Source organism: Gracilinanus agilis, chromosome 2 (assembly GCF_016433145.1).
Source record: "Gracilinanus agilis isolate LMUSP501 chromosome 2, AgileGrace, whole genome shotgun sequence".
Taxonomy (NCBI): domain Eukaryota; kingdom Metazoa; phylum Chordata; class Mammalia; order Didelphimorphia; family Didelphidae; genus Gracilinanus; species Gracilinanus agilis.
In genome coordinates this window covers 184970551-184993727 of record NC_058131.1, presented here as the reverse complement: position 1 = coordinate 184993727, position 23177 = coordinate 184970551, and positions in this window count along the sequence as shown.

The following is a 23177-nucleotide window of genomic DNA, read 5'->3' as shown; positions in this document are numbered from 1 at the left end:
AAAATCCTGGCTGGAAAATGAGTAAATAACACTAAAGACTATGACCATAGCAAATTATTATATTGACAGGAAATATCAAGATGCAAAACCAGAAAAAGACAATGCTGTCAAAGTAACTACAAGGAAAGCCTCGAGCAAGTAAACTGCATAGAGGTCCATGAAGAATAACTACAAGAATTTAGTAAAGAATTTTAAAATCAAATAAGAGAGGTAGAGGAAAAATAAGAAATAAATGCAAGTGGATGCAATAATATTAAGAAAAAAGAGCCAACATTTTGGTAAAAGAGACATGAATATTACTGATTAAAATAACATTTTTTCAAATATATGAGGTTCGATTATCTTAAAACAAAAATGAACATTTGAAGAGAGTAATTTTATATTATTTGATGTGCTTATTCCTTCTGAAAGCTAACAGTCTATATATTTTCTTCCTGATTCCTTCTTTTTATAAGAACAATTTGAATGGAGAATAAGATGAGAGGTTTGTTCTTTTTTAATATGTAGGGAGGAAAGTATAGCTTATTCTTTTTATTTTTGATCAAGGTATGATTTTATCAATGTAGAAATATTCTAGTGAGTGAATGCATCTAACAGTAGCTAAGACATCTCCTTTGTAGCTTATATTACCCTTTTTAATATTTTATTTTCCACCTTTCCATGGAAAACAATTTTTAATTTTTTTAAAAATTATGAATAACAAGTTCACTTCCACCTTTCTCCCTTGCCTCCTTCAATCCCTCCTACTTTTCCTTGTTCCCCAAGAAGATAAATAATCTGTTAGGGATTCTACATATGACATCATGGAAAATATTTTTCCATATTAGTCATTTTGTGGGAAATCTCCAACAGAAAAGGAAGAACAAGAAAGAAAGTGAAACATAGAATGTTTTGGACTGCATGCAGACTCCATCAAGTTTTTCTGAAGGCAAATGGTATTTTTCATCATTACTCACTGGGATTGTCTTGGATCAATGTATTGCTAAGAGTAAGTAGGCCATTCACAGGTGTTCATCAAATAGAATTGCTGTTACTATATATAATACTCTTCTGGTTTCTCACTTTATTTTGTATCTTTTTTCCTGCAGTCATCCTGCTCTTCATTTCTTATGGCACAATTGTATTCTAGTCATAGTAGTTAGCCATGGTCCACAAAATGCTACTTCATCTCCTGGTAGAAAAGCAAATCTTCCTTGCAGAATGAAGGGATGAGGAGTTGCTAGAAATGCCTGTACTGGAGCACCTAATTTTATTGTTATTGGAAGATATTGTGTTTTTCGCAACTTTAAGGTTTGTGTTAACCTTGTTTCCAGCAAATGTATAGGTACCATTTCTTCTAATGGCAAGTATTTACATCACATATGTCACATTTTGCTAAGTTGGACAATATTTCAATCTTTTTTTCATTGTTATATCTGTTGTGGTGATCTGTGAACAATGATCATTGATGTTACAATTGTAATTGTTATGGATGCCTTGAAGCATACTAATATTAAATGTAGGATTTAATTGATAAATGTTATTTATGTTCTGTCTTCTCCACCTGCTGGCCATTCTCTCATATCTCTACTTTTCCTAGGATCTCCCTATTCACTAAAACATGGCAATATTGAAATTAGGTCAATTAAGAACCCTACAATGGTATCTACATATTCAGGTGAAAAAATATTTAATGAATACAGCAAACCACATTCTTGTTCATTTTAAGAAATTGCCATAGCCACCCCAGCTTTTTTTTTTAAACACTTGTACTTCGGTGTATTGTGTCATAGGTGGAAGATTGGTAAGGGTGGGCAATGGGGGTCAAGTGACTTGCCCAGGGTCACACAGCTGAGAAGTGGCTGAGGCTGGGTTTGAACCTAGGACCTCCCGTCTCTAGGCCTGACTCTCACTCCACTGAGCTACCCAGCTGCCCCTCCACCCCAGCTTTTAAGCAAACACCACCATCAGTAGGGAGCAGCCATAAGTATGGAGGCAAGACTCTCCTCCAGTAAAAATATTGCAAGTTCCTGAAGAATTGGATGATACTTAGCATTTTTACAAGAATTGTTTTAATTAAGATATATACATTTCCACTTATAATTCTGTTGAATTCGATAGACTACATTATAGTATAATAATAATTTTATATGCATTGGGATACCAAAAATTTCTTGACTTCCATTATGATGATATTTGCTTTATTTTGGTGGTCTAAAACACAACCTACAATATCTCCCAGTAATATTGGTATTTGTCTCCCTTCAAGCCATCTCTTGAAAGACTCAATTTGATACTGATAACCTACAGGGGCCAAACACTATCACTACAATAATTCATACCCCCTACCCTTGGATGGGTCCTAAATATAATCTAGTCTAAACTTCACTCTAAAAACTTCACTTTTACAGGTCCAGTGCCTTAAAATGCTTCTAAATGTTCTGATCTGGTAAGAAGCCAGAAGGCTATGCTCACATACCAGGTGCCGGCTGAAAATTTTTCTCCCTCTCCAAATATTGCTAAAGGATATTGTCACCTCCTTTACCCATCCCATCTATTTTTTGTTATATTTATCTGTGTCCATATCTAATATATCCTCATCCTGTCTACAAAATCACCTTACATTAGAGTGAAAGTGGCTTGAGGACAGTAGCCAAATAATTTTCATATTTTCATCTCACCAGAAAATACAAAGATCTCTCTACACAATATATATGCAATAAGTGCTTTTTGAATGCATGAGGCATGAAGGACATCAAAGATTATTATCCATAACACTTGGCTGCCGGGTTTCTTCAACTGCCCTCCCTAGGTTAGAGGAATTGTTAATGCTACTATTAAAAGGATGGATAAGTAGTAATGGAAGAGTAGAGGTCTCTAAGTTCAACCCCTCTTTCAAAATATTCAGCAAAGGGGTCTGTCAGGGTAGGTCAAAAGTTGAAGTTCAGGCCAATCTGAGAGAGAACACAGATTCCTATTTAAGCTAAAGGCAAGAATGACACTAGCCTTTTTTTTTAGAACATGAACTAAAATTACATAAGAGGATTAGAAGTTATATAGAGAGTAGTAGATCAATAGAATACATTAGGTAAACAAACATGGTAGCCAATGTTTTTGGTAACAGTGTTACATAAACTCAGAGATCCAAGCTTTAGGGGAAAAACTCATTATTTGGAAACAAAAAATTGGAAAACAGTATAGCAGAAACTAGGCACACATCAATTTCTCATATCATACACCAGGGAAATATCAAAATAGATATTTGATAAAGTAATGAAGCATGACAGCATAAACAAATTGGAAGAACATAGAAAACTTTACTTATTAGATATATAGATAAAAGAAGTTATAACTAATCAAGACATAGAGAACATTGTGGAAAATGTGATAATTTTTATTACATTAAATTCAAAATGGTTTATACAAACAAATCCAAGGCAACCAATATTAGAGGGAAAACAACAATTTTGGGGGGGATTTTATAGCAAGTGTCTCTGACAAAGTCCTCATTTCTCCAATATTTAGAGAACTGAGTTGAATTTATAAGTATTCAATTCGGGGGCAGCTGTGTAGCTCAGTGGATTGAGAGCCAGGCCTAGAGATGGGAGGTCCTAGGTTCAAATCTGACCTCAGACACTTCCCAGCCATGTGATCCTGGGCAATGGGACTTGACTCCCATTGCCTACCCTTATCACCCTTCTGCCTTGGAGCCAATACACAGTATTGACTCCAAGATGGAAGGTAAGGGTTTAAAATATATATATATATATATATATATATATATGTATATATGTACATATATATATGTATGTATGTATTCAAATCATTCTTGATTGAAAAACAGTTAAAGGTTATGATCATGCAGTTCTCAGAAGAAGAAATTAAAACTATCTATAATCATAAGAAAAAAAAACTGCTCCAAATCACTATTAATTAGAGAAATGCAAATTAAAACAACTCTGAGATATTGCCTGGCACCTATCAGATCAGATAACATGACCAAAAAGGAAAATGATAAATATTGGAAGGGAAGTGGAAAAACTATAATACTAATACACTGTTGGTGGAACTGTGAATTGATAAAACCATTTTGGAGAGCAATATGGAACCAGGCTCAAAGAGCCATAAAACTATGCAAACCCTCATACCCAGCATTAACACTTCTGGGACTATATTCCAAAGAGGTGAGAGAAAACAGGGATTTATGGAAAATAACACTACCCACATTCAGAGGAAGAACTGCAGGAGTGGAAACACAGAAGAAAAAAAATCGCTTGAACACATGGTTTGATGCAGGCATGGTTGGGGATGTAGACACTAAATGACCACACCAATGCAACTATCAATAATATGTAAATAAGTCTTGATTGATCACACATGTTAAAACCAGTGGAAATGCACGTTGGATATGGGGGGAGGAAGAGAGATGAAGGGGAAAGTAAAACAAGAATCATGTAACCATGGAAAATTTTTCTTAAAAAATAAAATATTAAAAAAAAATCCTACATATATGAAACCATTTTGGCTGTTCTTTTTATAGTATCTATTTCTTTGGGGAATGGATGAACAATATGGTATATGGTTTTAATGGAAAGTATTGCACCATAAGAAATGATGAACAGAATCAGTCCAGAAAAAAAACAACTAGAAATACTTATATGAACTGATTCAGAGTGAAATGAGCAGAAGCAGCACAATATTATACAGTGACCAACTGTGAATGACTAAACCATTATCAGCAAAGCAAATTTCGAAGATATCTTTGAGACACATAATGAAAATTGTTATTCACAGTCAAAGAAGAAACTGTTGCAATCTGATTGCCTATCAAAAACATGGCATTTTCCACTTTATTTCCTTCATGGGTTTTTATTGTATGTGTGATATGTGATTTTTTTAGGGCATGAGTAATAATGAAAAATGTATTGCATGACAGCAATAGTATAAACCATATCAAATTACTGACTGTCTCAGGAAGGGTGGAGAAAGAAAGGAAGGAGAGAATCTGAATACCAAATGCCAGATAATAATTGTCAAAAACTGTTTCTACATGTAATTGACAAAAGTAAAAAGTAAAAAAAAAGAAAATGATGCTCTTTCAAGGTAATTCAAGTGGTTCAGCTTGAATCTCAAAACCTCCAATGGACACTACATAGGATAACATCCTAAGAACCTCATCCACAAAAGAAATTATGAAGATGATTATTGAGCTATCCAAGTTTTAAGAAGATCAAGATGCTCAGGCACAAACATTCAAAAGGAAGAAGACAAATTTCAAAGAAGACCGTGGTATGCTCCACATAACATTGTGGAATCACTCCAACAAAACTTTGGCAGTGTAGGGAAAGGATGTGGTACCAGAGGTAAATAATGGTTTGGAGAAAATGATGGTGAATTGCAGGCATATTCATTCTGGAGAGCAAAATCAGAACCTCAGGAAAATGCCCTAGAGAAGCAGCTGCCTTATAAGATCTTTGATGGAAAGTACTCCAATAATCCCATTCTTGACAAAAAGGTCACTGTATTCATTCTTAGAATCTTAATCACCATACAGGAACAAAAATCTTTGGGTTGTTGTCTGGGTTAGCAATTGTTATGATTAAATAGCAGAGGAACTAATAAAACAACTGGATAAGAAAATTGAGCCAGAGTTTGACTCTGATGAATCTATTACTAATCATGATACTACCGCCAATGGGCTCATAACTTTTATTCAGCAGCACGAGACCCATGTTATGTGGCAGATGTCTGTGTTCCATGTCACACTGTGTAGTGTGTTATCACCTTATTTATGTTATAGTAACCACTTGGTTCTTTTCTGCCCTATTCTTTCTAGTCATTGTGTCTCAAGATTCATGGGAAAATGGAACAGCCTATTTTCTAAAAGTTATTTTTACCAGGATACCAGATCCACTTGTAATCACTTAAGGCATACAAAGAAAACAAGTCCCATCTCATGGAACTGATTAAGTCGAGTGGTTTTTTTTGTCAGTCTTCAATGCCTCATGAAGATGATCTGTATCCTTCCTGTGCCCTAATACAAGTATAAAGTCTTTCCACATATTTCTACATTTTTCAAGCCAAATATAGAAAAATAAAGAAAGCTCTCAAGAACATAGACAGGTAGACATTTAGAAAGATAGTTAGATAGACAGACAGACAGATATATAGAAAGATCTTGATGGATAGACATGGATGAATGGATAGACATGGATTGCTGAATGGATGGATGGAAACATATATCTAATAGGAGGAATAGTATTTAAGTTCAAACTAAAGCTCCTGATCATAATTCCTTAATGAGAAAAAACTATGACTCTGGATTGTTATTCCTTAATGGATCAGAAGCTACATGATTTATATATCCAAAGCTAGCTCCTTCTCCCACCAAATATCAATGTCACAATGGAGTCATATTAAAAGAAAAATTAGCATTTATCCAAAAAGACAGAATAGAGGTTAGATTATATATATATATATATATATACATACACAAAACTACCTGTCAGAAAATACTCAGTGACTGAGCCTTCTCTTCAGGAGCAAGATAACAGCTCAGCCAAGAAAGAGTCCCAATTCTTAATCAAGGGAAAATTTCCCAAAATCTCTAGTGTATTAAGCTGAAAATATTGGCATTGTCAAAGTTCTACATATTGCTTTATTCCTACATTTTCTCCTTCAATAATATGGAATTCTGTGTCTTCTCTCTCAGCTCAATAAGTCAGGAGAACCAAGTTCATTCTTTTCTACAGTCTTCATCAGCTCTTCTTGCCCATCACAGATTGTAGAGAAAAGCAAAAACTAAATCTGCATGATTTAGAAAAGAGTGCCAGGCAATTAACTTTTTAAGCCATGAATTATACTGCAATTACACTACAAAATGTGATGACTGAAGCTGTCTTCAAATCAAAACATCCTTTTCTTGTGGCTAGCAAGTCTCAGTTTACACATTTCCAATGACTATGTTCCTGTGAGCAAACTGTTTTCAATTTCTAGCTCTCTTCACAAATGTGAAAAGAGACTTTTAATAAATAATATCTAAACACTTGCCTAGTCCTAAACTCTATGGTCTGAAACAAGCAAACAAAAACAATGAGGAAATTTTGGCAAACTGATTCCTTATTGAGGTGGAAGAAGAAATTGAAATAGTGTTGACTAGAGGCCTATTAAAGGAATTGATGACCATAGTAGAGATATGGCCAAAATGAACTAGCCTTACTCCTTCAAACAAGACTCCAGGGTGAACCAGGAACATTCTAGTTGGAGGTTCTGAAAGAGGTTACATTTTTGTCTCTTTGCCCAGATTTAAGTAACCTTAAAGTAACATTAAACTATAACTCAATATCTGAGGATCTGGAGCTGGGGCTTTACCTGTTCTAAGCAAAAAGGAGGAATAATGGAACAAAATACACAATGAACATAATCTATGTATTATCTTTCCATCTCTGATATACTTAATCAGTCTTTATTGTAAGTTTTAAAATTAATGGTTTAGTTAAATATATGAAAATTATAAATCTTTTATTTATAAAGTAGCGAAATACAAAAAGGGTAGAAAAGACATTGTCTAACTAAATATTGTTCCTGTGCTTGACTCAGCCAGGACTTGTTAACCTTCATTCAGAATTAAACTATCTCCAGAAGACAGGAAGGGAAAACCAGCTATCCACTCACCCAAATTAATGACTAGAGCTGAAGGTGACTCCTGAGGCCTACTTTCTTCTTTGAGCTGACCTCCTTCTTGAAGCTGACCTTCTTCTTGGAGTGACCTTCTTCTTGGAGTTCACTTTCTACTAGCCTTCTTCACCAGACTTCTTCACCAGACTGCCTTCATGACTTTTATCCTGGTTTCCTGTCCCTGCCCCTTTTCACAAGGGCCAATCACAGCTTCCAAATTGTCTGAGTTCTCAACTTTTGAACCACACCTTTCTGAGTGTGTGAACTCTTAACTTTCTGGCTTGTTCTCACCTAGCATCAAGTAAGGTGTGAATTTACTAAGTGGTTTTCAAGCTTCTCCCACATAGTTCAAGATTGTGTTGATTCAAAGTTATTGCCAACAAACATGTTAGCTAAGCAAAGAGAACAAATGATTCCCTTTTCACAAGTGTGAACTCAAAGAGAACCAAGAGTAATTCCCTATTACACTATAATAGAAATCTTGGAACTCTAGCCATTGTCCTGAGGCCAAGCTTATTGCATCTGCAAGAATCAGAAGTCAATCATCAGTCTTCCTTATCTGTGGGGTATATGTAAGTTTTATATCAATTGATTTCTTTGCCAAAAATAGTTTCTGCAAATAATTAAATTCTACTGTATGTGGAGGTTAATGGTGATCAGAGATAGAGGCGTGGGCTTGCTGATTTTTTCAACTCCTGATAAAGCTGGTACAAAACTGAAGGCAACTTATCGATTTTAAAGATTCTGGGTCTCATGATTTCTTTTTTATGTTTTTTACATTTCATCCTTGAATATAATTCCATTTATGGTAAAAAGGACAGAAATCTAGTCTCAGGGTCAAAAATCACTAGGTTCAAGTTCTGTCTCTGGCACTAACTTGCCAGGTGACTCTAATCAAGTTATCTTTTCTCTTTATGCCACAGGTAGTTCTCTAAACTATTAAGCTAAAGATCAGTTATTGACCTGCATCAGTAAAGGAGTATCTTTACTAGGAATCCCCTATATCAGTGATGGGCAAACTTTTTAAAGAGGGGGCCAAAGGAAAGGAAATGTCCATCTGTCAGTCTGTTTTTAAAGCAACTCTTTTGAAGTTTCATTGTATTGTATTTCTCTTCTCTTTTCTTCTATGCTCTCCTCCTCTAACTGCTCTACTCTCCTTCCTTCACTTTTCTTTTCTGATTCTGTCTCTCTCTGTCTTTCTCCTTTTTCTCTTCTCTCTCTTTCTGCCTAGCCCATGGGAAATTTCCTCTCAAAAGTCTTGTGCTTTATTCAAGTATTATTTTAGTGACCTGCTTCTACAATGCCTGAATCTCAAGTGATTTGCTGAGTTATAGTGCCAGGCCTGGATTCAGGAAGATTTGTCTTCATGAGTTCAAATCTAGGAACATACTAGCTGTGTGACTGGTGAAGTAAATATCAAATTATTTTAGTATCTTTAACAAGAAATTCCTAATAAGGCCATGAAGATAGTTCTGAAATGAATAAGAATGATAGTAAATCTAACTCTTTCAGGCAATCAAAAGACATATGATGTGTGGCATCATCTACTTTCATCCAGTCATTCAAAGCAATTATGATTCTTTAAAATTAATTATGAATTTACTTATAATTTCTTTACTTTCAATGGATTCAATGGTGTTTTGTCCTTCTGTAGTTATGCTAAACAATTGAGTAGAGATATAAACTTATAACCTTGGACTTATGAAGTGAGCTCTACTATCTGATCACCTGACCATGTGCCTCATACCTCATATTATACTTACCTCCTGCCTGATCTCCAACTTCCACTGGAAAAAGGAATAGTGCAATACAATGAATGATGATGATTCTCATTTTCACATTCCAGTAATGCTAAAATCCAAAAGGTCATCATCTAAATCCTATTCCTCTTCCATCCCACAATTACCAAATTCCTTATTCTCATCCTGCTCAACCTTATCATTCCAATGTTTCAAAGAAATATTACTGGACCCTTCCCATTGAAGGTCTTGAATGCCTGTTGCATGGGAAAGAAACTTTCATCTATCTTCAAACATTTGTCCTCCCAGTCCTATTTCATTGTTTTCATTAAACCTGACTCTGTCCCTCATGAAAAAATGTTCCTTTTCAGGTCTGGCTTCATCTTCACCCATTTTCCTTGCTTCACTGTTCAAGGCAGGAGACTTGAAATACTGTTTCACTCTATTGCCACTTGCAGCTTCTCCCCCTACTTCCACTACTCCTTTGAGGTACATGCTATTCATATTTCCTGCCCCATAAAAATGCTAAGATTTGTTGTATAGAGACATCCAATTTGATACTTGCCCACAATATTTTCTCTCCCCCAACTCCTCCTCTCATATTAGGGGACTTCTAGAAGCATATTTTTCTCCCTCAAAGACTTGAACCTCTCAGTTCCTCAAACCATTCATTACTTTTATCCTATTCCCCCAACAAAGATGATCATATCCTTGATCTTCTCCTTATTCATAAAGAAAATATCTTAACATTCAAGAATACCAAAATTCCCCCTCTAATCATAATCTATTCAACTTCTATCTCTCCCTCTGATTTCTTTTTTTTTAAAAAAGCTTGGTCTTGGTCAATACTTTGACTCCCACGCCTTTACACTTCAATTCTCTCCCAACCCACCTCTCCTGCACTAGCAACTCTTTCATCTTTTCCTTACCTCAACCCCTTGGCGAGTCAAGTGAACATTATACTGTTCACCCTTCTTGAATCCTTATCTCCCTTTTCATATCGAGAATTTTGCCTAACAAAGTCTTAGCTTTGGATCACTTTTAGCATTCATCATCTTTGATTTTATGCACATATTTTTTAAAAGTGGAGAAAATAATAAAAATATTTTGACTGGAGTCACTACAAATTTCTGTTATACAACTTCCAATGACACTTACTTGGACATAATGAACACTACAGTCCACACTGTATGCAATCTTACTATACTTTCCTCTACAACTCCCTATCCCACTTTGCACAGAAACTCTTCCAAATCTTTTCATCCCTCTTCAATACTTGCATGGTTCTCCTTCCCCAACTGTAAGAGCCAAGAACTTTTCTTCATATTTTACAGAAATTTTTGAGGCAATTTTCCATAAACTCCTTCTTTTCCCTCTTCCTCATCTCTTATCACTACTGTGCCTTCTACCTCTATCTCTTCCTCCTCTCCTGTCTTATTTGGTTAAATGAATTTACTCATTATTGAACTAACCAAAATTCATGTCATCCCCTTCCTTCCAATCTCCTCTGAAGAGACCTCCCCCTCAGTCATCTCAATGCTAAAACTTATTTTAAATCTTTCCTTATCTACTGGTTCATTGTTTTATGTCTACAAACTGGACATGTCTCCCCAACCTGAAAAAAAATCCTCACTTGATCCTTCTGTACCCAACTATTATCTTATATTTCTCCTGCCCTTCATAATTGAATTCTTCAAAAAGCAGTAAGATCCTCTTCTTCCTATCCTCACACTCTCTTCTTAATCCCTTATAATCTTGCTTTAGATATTCCACTGAAACTGTTGTCTTCAACTTTAAGGCAATGACCCTTTGTTAATGCTCATTCTATTGACCTCTCAATAGTTCTTAGTGTTAAGCATTCTGTCCTTGATATTCTCTTCTCTCTTGTTTTTTTTTTCAAAAGAACATTTTCCTAGTTATCTGCCTAACTCTGACCAGTCCTCTGTTTCTTCTGCTGGATGCTTTTCTAGGTAACTTCCTTTAACAATGTGTGCCTTAGTGTTCTGTCCTGTGACCTCTTCTTCTCTTCCTCTATTCTATTTTACTTGGTGGTGTCATAAGCTTCTATGAATTCTATGTTGAAGACTGAAAAAATCTACCTACTCTTTCCTCAAATCTCTTCCTAACTTCAATTTCGCTTCTCTAATTGTCTTCCAGAGATCTTGAACATATCACGTTGACATTTAAATTCAATATGTCCAAATCAGAAGTCATTTACTTTCTCTCTTCACTGTCCCATCCAATCTCCTACCTGTCCTACTAATGGGGAAAGTGGTACCATTCTCCTAGTGTCTCATGCTTTCAAGTTAAGCATCATTATGGACTCCTCACTATCTTTCATTCCCTATACAGAATGTGTTGTCATAGGCTGCAAAATCTTTCCAAAATATGGGTTTTTCTCCTCTGACACTGCCATCATTCTAGTACAGGCCATCATCACCTCACACCAGGATAATTGTGACAGTCTGCTAGTGGTCCTTCTTGTATGCAGATTCCCCAAAATCCAACCATCCTACTTTCAGCTATTAAAGTTATTTTCCTAAAGCTCAGGTTTAGGAAACCTATCATCTTCCTTCCCAAGGAGGCCAAGTGTCTTCTTATTGCTTCCAGAATCACGTAAAAAATTTACTGTTTCATATTCAGAGCTCTTCAAAATCTTGTTTTCTTCTATTTTTCCAGGCTTCTTATACCTTATTTCTAAAGATATACTCTTGTGTCCAATGACATTGTCTTTCTGATTAATCCAAGCTATTCTTACCTGTTCCTGGTGTTATATTTGGGAAGCTGTAAGATGACAAGGGTCTGTAGGATCAAATCCCTCTGATCCTTTGATTTATGGAGAGGACACACACACACACACACAGAACCACCAACAGGCTTGACTGAAGGGAGGGGCAAGTTCTTGCTGAGAGTTCTTCCACTTCCGCCCTCCCACCAGGCAGTTAGAAAACCAGTTATAATATGGAGGTTGATCTGTTACCTTCTGGGCTCAGTCAGGAAACTAGGAAAGACAAAACTCCTAAAGATAACTTTCTCTAAACTATTTCCCCACAGGTTTGAATAGGAGAGAATAGGAAAAGCTTGATGTCTTTGAAGCTCACAGGCTCTGAGGATAAGATAGAAATGAGGGCTACCAAGTCAGAGGAACTCAGAGGAAGTTGTGAGTATTTCCCTAAATATAACCAGGCACTACTCCCAGTTGATTAAAGGTTTAATGATACGTGGGGATGGGAAGGAAGGGAGATCAAATAAGGATTGACAAGGTCTAGGAAGCCCTCAAACTGTTATGTCCAAACAACACTTCCTCCCAAAGGGGAAAGGTAACTTGATTAGCTATTCTGCTCTCTAAGCTTGTAAATAATGTTCTCCTATATCTAAATAACTAAACAGAGGTAACTGTGATGTAGTTGAATGTCAAATCCTGGTAAAGGAGGTTGGCAGCTAGGAACTAAAATGGCTTTGTTCAGATTCAAGCCTCAAGCCCCCAGAGCAACCCAGGAACCCAGACACAGCAAGCAGAGAGTGACCTACCTACTCTAATCCCCAGGACCCAACTCCCTTAAGTGCCCTAACTGCCTCCTCTCTCAGAGTTTTCGGGGGGCCCTCTGGAATTCTGAGCTGTAGCTTGAACCCCCCTCTACAGCTAGAATTCCACTCTGCAATCTGAATCTCACACTGGACAGGTAGAAAAAGATCAAGTTTTGAAAGGTTTTAGAAAGCCAAATCAAAGATATTTTACTTGATCTTGAAGGTAATAAGGAATCCATGGAGATTGTTGAGGATGGAAATGACATAATTAGAATGGTCTTTTAGGAAGATAACTTTGTAAGCTTAGTGGAAGATGCACAGTAGTGGGGAGAGATCCACATGTAGGTTATTTGGATAGTCAATATATATGAGGTGATAAAGAATTACACCAGAGTGTTCTTGGCTCTGACTGTCTGAGCAAACAAGGTCTAAATTAATTTAAGTAATACTATCATTTACCTCATTTTGGTATTGCCTATTCATAAACTTCCTTTAGTTTCTATAGGATTCAGTTCTTCTAAAAGGGACTTGAGTTTATAAAAGTTTTTAGAGTGTTTTAATAGGTCTCATATTTATTTTGTCATCTTTACATGAGGATAATTTTATCTTCTGCCGAAGTTTATAAATTTTAATTATCTTCAACTTTTATTGCTTTAGCTACTTCTCTGTGCTATGTCAAATTCTGGAAAAGAAATACTTCTTTTTTTATCCTTATATGTACAGGAAAAGTTCAAGGGTATTCCTACTAACAAATTATAATTGCCGTTTGTACACATGTAGCTATTTTCTAATAAAATTATTTTAGTAAGCTTATACTTTTAGAGATTGATAAGTGTTAAATCATTTCAAGTTTTTTCTATAACTTATTCACCTAATTAAGTTGTTTTAATTGCATGTATGATTATTTGAATATTAAAATACTCAAATCATGTTATTATTTTCATAATGTTGAACTAACCTTCATTAAATACAACTTGATGATGGAGAATAACTTTAACATACATATATTAATAGTCCCCTTGCAATTTTTTCTTGAAAACTCTTCCATCGATGTTGACAAATTTTATACTTTTCTGTCTCTGTTTTTTTCCTACTTGGTTTAGCTATCAACCTCTTTTCAATTTTTGCTCTACTGATATTTTTTATTATAAAGGCAACCCAGGTAATTTGAAAGCTTTGCATTCATGTTCACTAATGAAATTAATCTATAATTTTTTCTCTTTTTTCCTCTTTTTGGTTTAGTTATCAGTACTGAAGTTTTCTAGGACTCTTTCTTTACCTATTTTCCAATACTTTATTTAATAATAGAATTAATTGATCTTAAATCTTTGGTAAATGTCCCCCGTAAATCCATATGATCCCGATGCTTTTTTGTTTAGAAAGTTTATTTCTGACTTGTTCAATATATTTTTCTAAATTAGTTTTAGTTTAATATTATATTTTCTCACTTGATATTGTAGGCAGTTTGTATTTTTATGTTTATTCCATTTCACATACATTGTTAAATTTGTTGACATATGCTTAGGCAAAATAATCCTTAATAACCACTTTGATTTCATATGCATTAGTGGTATGTTCACCTTTTCCATTTTTGATGCTAGTGATTTGTTTTTCTTCTCTTTTTTAAACCATATCAAACAATAATTTATCTTTTTTGTGGATTTTTCATTAAACTAAATCCTATTTTTATTCATTAATTCAATATTTTGGTATTTAATTTTATTAATCTCACATGTATTTTATAGGATTATATATTTGGCATTTTATTAGATTGTTTTCATTCATTTTTTCTACTTTGTTTATAGAATACTGAGTTTGTTGACCTGGACTTTGTGTGTGTTGATTGTAAATATTTAAAGTTGTAAATTTTTCTCCAATTATTGATTTTTATTATTCCATATCCTTAAATATGTTTTGTCATTATTATCATTTTCTTTAATAAAATTGCATATGGGTTTAAATGGCTTGTCCTTTACCTGACCATTCTTTAAAATTAGATTACTTATTTTTCCATTAATTTTTAATCGGTTTTTCTATGGTTCCCTTATTTAACATAATTTATTGCATTATTATCTAAAATGGATGAATTTAGTGCTTTTCTTCATTTAACTAAAGTTTTTAATACCCTCATGTTGTATGAATTTTGGCATAGATACCATGTACCACTGAGAAAATATATTCTTTTGTATTTCCATTCAGTTATCTCTATATCTCTGTTGTTTAGCTTATCTAAGATTCTATTAATTTCCTTGACTTCATTATACTTTTCTTTCTATTTCCATCTGTATTTATTTACCTTTTCCTTTAAAAATCTGGAAACTAAGAGCTCAATTTGGAAAATATAATGCAAGAGATCTAGTTATAGAATGATGAGGTGTTAGCAAAGTGTTAACAAACTCAGTTTCCTCTATAAAAACAGTTAACACTATTTTTTCTGATGGATATAAAGGAGGATTGGTATTGGCTCAGGTCAAAATTTGATTACACCCAGAGTGTACCCTAATATGTTAGCTCTAGAGACAGGTCACCATTTTTAGCCAACATTCTAGTTAGGGTAGATGGCTCTGTAGTTGGCAATAGCAATTTGGTTGAATGGTTCTGCATCATGTTCTTTGATGTTTACTATAATGATAATCTATAATTATTTCTGACTCTATAATCTCTAATTATTTCCCCTATTCTGGTCTTAGTTTTCTTATCTCTAAAATGAATTAGTTGCATTTGCTGTCCCATAAGTCACTTTTCTTTAATTCAAAGACTTTAGGGAACATATAGCCTAATCACTTCATTCTCAGAGGGTTGTCCAATTCAACCCTTCATTTTACATATGAGAAGATTGAGTCTTAGAATGATTAAACAATGCATCCAAAATGACAAAAACAATTTTTTGTATCAGGGCTAGGATTTGAATTCAAGTTCTGTGACTTCAACTTTAGCATCCTATCAACTCTCCCATAGTATTATATATCTGTTAAAATAGCCAGTGATTCACAAATCAAAGTCAGAGATGACTAATTAAGAAATAAAGAAGTGGGAATTCATAAAAAAATGTAAAGGAACTTATGGGGAGAATGTCAAAGACTATAGACTGAGAGGTTGAGGAGGTTGAGAAAACCCTTATGTAGGAGATGGTACTTTAAAAAAAAATTGAAGGTGAAGTTTGAAGGATGCTATGTATTTTGAGAGTCAGACATGGAGAAGACTGCCACAGATATGGGGGACAGCTTGTTCAAAGGAGTGCAGATCAGAGCTGAAATATCTGAGTACCAGTAAGTAAACCATCTTGATTGGTGTAGATTACCTGAGTAAAAAAAAAAGTATAATAGATGGGGAAAAGTAGACTTAGACAAATTGTTACAGTTTTTAAATACCAAAAGGTTTCAAATTTTACTGAAGAAGAGACAGAGACTTTATGAGGAGAATGAAGAAGTCTGAAAGTATTACCAACATCATCATCATTAAGTAGTTGTTGGGAACACTAAGGTCTAGTTTAATGATGACATGAAACAATTACACAAAGTTGCGGAACCCTTAACTCCATTTTAGTAGTAGAACCAAGCAGGGAATGACTTCTGAGAGAGAATTGCATTTGAGATGAGAGTGGTTCCAAAAAGAGAAAACTTAAATTTACCCAACCTTCTAGGCTCCCACCTCCTCCTACTATCCAAGTGAGAACTTTGGAAACTTCAAAATGTCAAAACATCTGGAGTTTTCATCAGTTTGGTTTCAGTTTCCACAAAGGGACTAAAGGACATCCAGTAACTAGGAGTTCCATCTTGGTCACATACACTTTGACTGTACTCCACCTAGAAATAACAAGCTATGTTCTAAGCTCACTACAGTATATAATAGATATGAAGACAAAAATGAAATAGGGATTTTAAACTCAAGGAGGTTAGAGAAACCCTAAGATGCTTATCTTTTTTTGACTTATTTTTTTAAACAATTGTACTTCGGTGTATTGTCTCATAGGTGGAAGATTGGTAAGGGTGGGCAATGGGGGTCAAGTGACTTGCCCAGGGTCACACAGCTGGGAAGTGGCTGAGGCCGGGTTTGAACCTAGGACCTCCTGTCTCTAGGCCTGACTCTCACTCCACTGAGCTACCCAGCTGCCCTCTAAGATGCTTATCTTAATATTAAAGATTACTTCAAATTTATTCTTATTTTTAAAGAATATATTCATTTAAAACCAAAAGAGGCCTTCATTTTATTCATAAGGAAATGGAGAACAAGAATCAGTAATGTCAGAATGAATAAGTCATTTTCCTGAAAGCCACACAGTTAATAGTAGAGCCAGAATTACAACCCATCATCCATTTAATATTTAAATATATGAAGACTAAATATAGTGAAAAAGTACATTATGAAGAGTTCTTCATCCATATTGTACCTTAGGAATTTTTCTACCTGGCCTAAACAGATTTCTTTCTGTCTGGTAATGCCAAAAAACAAGCTTGGGGAATTGTAATATGCATGACCAGGCAGAATACCAGAGGAAGATGTCTGGAGTATGTGTATATGAGAGAAATCAGGGGAATTATTGTGAGTTAGTTCATAAAAGTCACCAATATTAAGAAATTTTGGTGATAAAGACAAAACCATTTAAAGAAGAGCAGCTGAAACTAATATAAGCAAATATATGACAATTTAGATAGTAGGAATTTAGGAATACAAAGGAAAAATCCCAAATACAGACAATATAATTTACTACATTTATCATTAAGATTCAATGTTATAAATGGAGAAAAAAGATGACCATTTTTTAGTATCAATGTTTTAGCTAATGATAGCTTGAAATCTAACAAAATGGCATATTAAAAGTATATATCAGGTAATGGAGGTCTTCAATTCAAATCACTCAATAAATATTTTGAAGCACCTATTTCATACAAATAATTGTGTGGGTGCCTCTCATAGCCAAATGTTGATATTTTAAAACGTCAAAGTCATCAATTTCTTTGATAAGAAATTCCCAATACCCATAAGAGTAGAAATCTTTTATGATTTTGTGCAATGTGTATAACAATTTCTATGGCCAGAAGACTTTCCATTATGAGCAGTCTCATGATTAGAATCTCTGAATTTAGCTAAGTTATTCTTTATGTATCAGACATACAATTAGTAGTCATACAAGTCTTTCAATATCCCATTAAATACCTACATGTAATACATAGAATTGAATGATTTTAAAAGTTAGAAAAATAAAAATATACATTTACATAAAGTTTTTTACATTGATTATTCATATTGATGATTTTTATTGAAAATTTTTTTAATATTTTAAGAGTCACCAAGACTTGATACTTTTTTCTATATTTCTTAAGTAAAATTGAATAAAATTATAAAAAAAATGCTCATCATGAGATCATCCATAATGGAAAAATCTTCTGTAAATAGTAATTGTTATAGGCATCACACAAAATCATAAAGTGTTTCTACTTTGCAACTAAATATCTTGGAGAAGTGCATGAGGCACTAAGAGATCATTGACTTAACTAATGTCACCCAAAAGTTTGTTAGAAGAAGCACTAGAGCTTTCAGACCCTGAGACAGACTCTCTGGCAACTATAATGCAGCTCCATCTATATTTCAGACTAAATGTGAAGACCAGGAGAAGAGAAATTATAGGAGACCTAGTATTTGCAATTCCAGTAAATAATCATAAGATTAATTTCAATTAATAACCAATAATGATTACCCCTTCCTTACCAGAGATCCAGAAAATTCTGTCAACCAGATCAGAGGAGCTATAGTAATCAGAATGCCTAGTCCTCTATCATTGGACACCACTAACCTTCCGCAAACACACACGGCACACGGCTTATATTTTCAGAAGGTGGAGTCTTGGCAAAGAAACCTGTGGGCATAAAAGCCATAAAAGTCCTGAAAAATCTCCTAATAAGACAAGATGCTATGATTGAGTACTAAGTTTTCTATTAAAGAGACTGATCAAAGAGAAAGATAGTAGTTGGCAAGATAATGCATGTGTTCTGGTCATAATGTATTTTGTTCTCTTAGATGTGCTGATATATGGTCATCATGTACTATAGCACCTCATCTCTTCTTCTTAGCTGGGAAAGGGAAAGCCCCCACCACTAGCTCCCCAGATATTTAGTTCTTTGTTTAATATTTTAATAGGATAGGCAAGAGCTGGATAAAGAGGCAGAGAAGCAGCTCGTTTTGGGACTTCGATCTGCAGTGTTTCTGGGGCACTCTGGAAAATAATCTTCAGGAAAGGAACTGACTTCCCTTTGGCCATATCAGCCCCCCTTCAATAACTATCTTATTGGTATTACTTCATTAACACCCCCCCACACACACACAAAATAATGTGTCACTTCAGCAGAAAAAAATCTAGGTTTTTTTATCTGCTGACTAAAGATTTCATCTAGGAAAGGCATTAGAAATTACTTATTAAAAACTTGTTATTGCACAGATATGGAAACTGAATCCTAGAAAGAAGAAATAATTTATGAAGGCTACATGATTATTGGAATTATTTCACTAAAATTAGAAGTAAAGGATGTTATAGAAACGATACTTGTTTTAGTTAGAAGAGAGTCCCTGTCATATCAAACAGTGAAATTATAGTGTAACCTTGGCTCAAAGTGTGATTTATATGGGATTCTTTACTTATTATTAAAGATTCGTTATTTAATGCTCCTCTACCCTGTGAGGCATGAATGTTCTTGATGACAGCTCAGAGAGTAATATAGCTCCATTTGGTCTCCAGAAATGAGGGAGAAGATTTGGGATTCCTAATTTTCTCAGAGTTTATGAAAGGTGAAAGAATTTGAAAAGTAAAGTAATGACTTATAAAACTTTTGTGATTTCCCAACACCTAGTATATGCATTAGAAATGCTGGGGAATTTCCCCTTGGTTGACATCTGGAATTCTCTCTTGGTTAAACTGAATTACCACACTCCTGAAGAGAGGAATCATTCATTCTTGGTATTGTCTAATATAAAACTTCATATGTACACATTTTTTATTTGTTTATATAAATGAGTTAATTTACTTTTGCTAAATGTATTCAGAATGGTACTGATATTTCGTTGAACAAGAGTAAAGCTTTGAATACATGCCCCAGGGAGCTCCTTTCATATTAAGGAATATCAAATAAGAGTTTTAGCTTGAACCTGAAAAAATATTAATTCTTCAATAATATCTCATCTCTCACTCTCTTTTTTCCAAATATAGAATATATATGTATGTACTTATGTTTGTATGTGTATGGACAGCTTAGTAGTTAGAATGTTGGGCTTAAAATTAAAAAGGCTTATCTTCCTGAGTTCAAATCAGACTCAGATACTTAATAGCTATTTGACCATAGTCCCTTTACCTTGTTTGCCTCAGTAGCTTCATCTATAAAATAAGGTGGGAACAAAAATAGTGAATAACTTCACTATCTTTGTCAAGAAAACCCAAATGGTGCTTCTGAGAATCAGAAATGAGTGAAGAACTAAATATTTGTACATAAACTCTCCCACATGCACTTTTTTCTTCATCTGCTATCTTCATTTTTCTAGACAATTAGTTCTATCAGGGCACAGGAGTGATAGTCACCTTATATGAGACATAGAAGACTAAAAAATAAAAATCCCATTAGACTGAACTGTCTTTAATTTATAACATCCGAATTGCTATTCTGACAATTCAGGAAGGACCTCCTTGTCTTAAGAGATGGCAAGTGGGACTAATAGGGTAAGAAGGAACCAAGTAGTCTCTAAAAGACAAATCTGGTTGCAAAAAATAAACTGGGTCAGGGGGGACACAGGCATTTTCCTTGTTACTTATTTTTGATAAAAAAAAAATTGATCAGCCCATTAGTAGAGGCATAACAAAAAGTTGTAGATTCCTTGGAGTCCAAGGCAGATTGAAATTTCTTAGTCAATTCTTTTCCTAGTTGCACTCCCCAGTGATTATAACTATCAACATCCCTGACAATACTGTGAACAAATATTTTATGTTCAAACATAACAATGAAACTCACAGCCTTAAAAGAAGTGACTTTTGTGAAGGAAGTAGATGATTTCCCACAATGATTTTTATGCAGCTATAACTTTTGCATGGCATCACCACTATTCTTCAAGTTCAGAGATCATGACACTCATCCTCTTATCTCTTCCCCTTCATGAGACTTTCCATATAAGCTCAGAAGTTGACTAGAGGATCCTGTGAGCAAGGCTGGTCTGGATTGGATTCTGTATCATTGTAAAAATAAGAAAATAACCTAGAAATCATGGGGATACTCTGCTGAAATTAGATGGTAGGAAATGTATTTTTCCTTTATTCTGATTTTCCCCACATATTGGCAATTACATTATAATCAGTTTGGGAATCCCAATTGGTAATATACTTCCCATTAGACTCCATCTTACTGCAAGGGAAGTAGATGGGAAATTGTGGCACATATATAGGGCAGCAACACATGAGTCTCACATCCAAAGAAATTAATGTACGAGTTGTCTACCATGACAAGCAATACAGGATCATCTGTTCCAGTGGGAAGGTGAGGATTGCATTGCTATTAAATGAGCTGTTGACAAAAGCAAATTAGTATTATCAGAATCAACATAAAAGGTAATGGAGAGGCTAAGTGTGGACTGCAGTGAGACACTCATGGTTAGTGAGAGTGTGATCTAGAAGAGTATGCAACAGAGGAGAAAGAATCAGAGAGATTAAATACCAGGAGTATTTCATAGTAAATGGTATCTAAAAAACCCATGTTTACCAGTAGTAAAATGGTATCTAAGAACCCTTGATAGTGAGTATCAAGGAAGAGAGAATAATTAACAGCATCAAAAGCTGACGAGAGGTCAAGGAGAATGAGGATTGAGAAAAGGTCATTGTATTTGACAAATAATAGATCTGTAATATATTTGGAGAATGAAATTTTGAGGGAAAATTAGAAACTAGATTTTAAGGGAATTGGAGAAGAGAAAGTAAATGATTCTCCTGTAGATGGCTTTTTTGATTAATTTAACTGCAAAGAACAGGATGATAGGTTAGGAAAGAAGAAATAGAAGAAATAAATGAGAGTTTTTTTCAGGAGTAGGAAGATATATCTATGTTTATAGGCAATGGGGAACAAAACAGTAGATAGGGAAAGACTGAAAATAAATGGTAGTAAAGGGAGCATTCAATTGGAGGAGATAGGATAGAACAGAATCAGGTGAACAGGTAGACCAAATGACATCATGGTAAAAGAGGAGACAGTGGCATGAGGAAGAGAGAATATAAAGCTCATGCTGTCTTCAGTAGAATATTTTCTATAAAGAGAGGCATGTTTCATAATTTTCTTTGCATTTGTAGTCCTTGGTACCAAACAATGGTAAATAATTTAGAATTATAATATTTTGTAAGCTCCAGAACAAAAGAGAAAAAATAGTTTAAAATGAGCACTTATGATGGTCAAGTAAAAAAAAAAAAAACAAACAACTCTACCAATTGTAAACTTAAACAAACTTAACAAAGGAAAAAATAGGATAGAGATGAAAGAAAGCTGAATGATACTGATTATAATGATAGGCTCGGTTTAATCATTATATATCAATTTTTCAGAGCAAAGAGATCAAGTGATCTCTAATCTAAACAGCCTACATAATACTGAGTCGACAAAATCTGGTCCTCTTTGCAATTTTGGTTGTTTTTTTTTTTTGTCTTTTATATTCAAAAAGGACCAAAATGGCATCACTGGAGATGTCTTCTGACTCACACATGAATTATATTGCAGTGAGGCAGAGTTAAACAAGGTTCACAGCATCTCTCTTCAAGAGATATCAAATTACAGTAGCAAGAACAAAAGTCGACATGAGTGGTGATGGCTCTGATGCAGTGGATGACCTTGACTTCCTTAATGTGTAATCCATTTTTTTAAAATTTTAAACCCTTAACTTCTGTGTATTGACTTATAGGTGGAAGATTGGTAAGGGTAGGCAATGGGGGTCAAGTGACTTGCCCAGGGTCACACAGCTGGGAAGTGTCTGAGGCCGGATTTGAACCTAGGACCTCCTGTCTCTAGGCCTGGCTCTCAATCCACTGAGCTACCCAGCTGCCCCCCAGTTTTTAGTATTCCACAGAGCCACCTTCATGTCCATTTGAACACATTGTTATCAATTCCCCTTTTGCTAAGAGAAGTCTTGGTGTACCTCAGATAGACATCTTCCTAAGGCACAAACAATTCTCAGGCCTGTCAGTCAAACTCAATCTAGTTTAGCCTGCTTGTTGAGATATTTTACTGGAGAGCAACC